At 39.3% G+C, this 1,472-nt stretch overlaps 1 pseudogene; it reads left to right on the top strand.

Annotated features, from left to right (window-relative positions):
* The first annotated feature begins 302 nt into the window (after window positions 1–302).
* LOC147793124 (14 kDa proline-rich protein DC2.15 pseudogene) lies at window positions 303–650 on the top strand (annotated as a pseudogene).
* Window positions 651–1,472: the final 822 nt, after the last annotated feature.

The following is a 1,472-nucleotide window of genomic DNA, read 5'->3' as shown; positions in this document are numbered from 1 at the left end:
CATTTTTATAATACTTTAAAAAAAGACAAACTAATTAAAAACCCATCTCTCAAATCAATTCCTCAAAACTTAATAAAGTAACTGAAAGAGTTAAGTGTTTCATATCCAGCAATTTATAAGGAATTTTTGTTTTAAAATACAACAAATTCCCAAACCCCATTTATAAAAACCCTAACCCTTCTCATAATTCTTCACAAGCCATCCCACAAACCTACAAACCCTTCAATATCTCTCCATCAATGGCTTCCAAGCTCTCTTCACCCATTGCCCTCCTCCTCCTCCTCAACCTCCTCTTCTTCACTATGGTCAGCTCCACCTATGTCCCTTGCCCACCGCCGCCACCCAAGCCCCACAAGCCCACCCCGTCAAGGCAGCAACCATCACTCTCCAAGTGCCCCAGGGACACCCTCAAGCTTGGCATCTGCGCCGACTTGCTGGACGATCTAGTGCACTTAGTGATCGGCTCACCACCAAAATCCCCATGCTGCACCCTAATCCAAGGCCTTGTTGACCTGGAAGCTGCTGTGTACCTTTGCACTGCGGTGAAGGCCAGAGCCTTGGGTCTCAAGATTGACCTCTCAGTTTCCCTCAGCTTGCTTTTGAACTACTGTGGACAGAAGGTTCCGTCCGGCTTCCAATGCCCTGCTTGAAACCAAATCCTTTCATTTCCGTTTCTTGTTTCTTCTTCAATTTTCCATTTCAATGTCGTGTTTAAATAATCGGTTTGGTCGTACGTCGTGTTATGATGGGTTTGGAAATCTTCTTAGAATTCCACCATCTTTTTATAGTTTCTTTTAATGCAATGTAACATAATGGTACGTAGTTCTTTTTTCAAATGAACAACGTTGTTCGTCTATTCTTGTGTCTTATTACAAATTCAACGATGCATATGTTTGAAACCTCAAATCTTGTTTCACCTGTGTCACTTGCATGAAATCATAATAAACCCTTAACTCCAAAATTTTCATGACGAAAAATTAAAGAGATGTAACGACTCGAAATTTTTTACTTAATTTAAGGTCGCTACTGTATACATACCATAAACATTGAATGCGGAAGACTTCATTTAAATTTCATAAAACATAACCTTTAACTTAAAAACACAGCCATGGACTTACGTGTTTCGAAAACATCTTTAAAACGACAAAACAAAAGACTCGAAATAAAATAAATAAGCGTTTAAGTTTAAAACATCCTATTCTATCCTAAGTCTAAGAAAATAAATACCACTATCATATGCATGTGCCATGATCTCGAGTTGCGATGCCGTCGTCAGCCGTACAGGAATGCCTTGCCTTAACCTGAAAAATGTAGTAGCACATGGCCTGAGTATTTAAAGAAATACTCAGTAAGTGACCCCACTATTGGGATTAGATGCAACAATCACATGCAATGAAATGATGGGACCTATCTTTCGTTTCGTTTCATTTCGTTTCGTTTCTTTTTCGTTTCGTTTCGTTTCATTTTCCCTA

Source organism: Cucurbita pepo, chromosome 3, assembly GCF_057944985.1.
Source record: "Cucurbita pepo subsp. pepo isolate OVF chromosome 3, ASM5794498v1, whole genome shotgun sequence".
Classification (NCBI taxonomy): domain Eukaryota; kingdom Viridiplantae; phylum Streptophyta; class Magnoliopsida; order Cucurbitales; family Cucurbitaceae; genus Cucurbita; species Cucurbita pepo.
Note: the sequence above shows the minus strand (reverse complement) of the source record. Positions and strands in the feature narration are given on the sequence as shown.